This window comes from Egretta garzetta, unplaced genomic scaffold (assembly GCF_000687185.1).
Source record: "Egretta garzetta isolate BGI_Z169 unplaced genomic scaffold, ASM68718v1 scaffold22, whole genome shotgun sequence".
Taxonomy (NCBI): domain Eukaryota; kingdom Metazoa; phylum Chordata; class Aves; order Pelecaniformes; family Ardeidae; genus Egretta; species Egretta garzetta.
The window spans coordinates 2,025,008-2,025,450 of record NW_009259102.1 but is presented as its reverse complement, the minus strand read 5'-3'; positions in this window follow the sequence as shown (position 1 = coordinate 2,025,450).

Below are 443 nucleotides of genomic sequence, written 5' to 3'. Positions count from 1 at the left end.
GAAGACCCATAACTCTTAAACCTGTAACAATACCTGCAATTAAAATTACCTGCAACCCAAATCACAGATTAGTTTTGTAACTCTGGACGAACTAATTTCGTAGGAACCCAGCGTACCTCTCCGTCTTTCTCTACACAGGCATAACCCCTCCCTAAGCAAACAAGATGGAACCCTTTCTCCCACTGCCCGGTGTCCACTCCCCGCACTTGCACTGGTGGCTTGATCCATCTCTGTAACTCTTCTGGTGTCAACTGCCAATGTAATTGTGATGCCACCTGTCCTTGTGCCCCTCTGGCCAAATGATTTAATACATACAGTGACTTTGCTAATACCTCATGCTGCTGGTTCACTGGGAACCCTAGTTGCCCTTCCCTATGCCGATCTAATTGCTGCTTCAAAGTACGGTGAGCCCACTCGATGATAGCTTGACCAGTACTGTTATG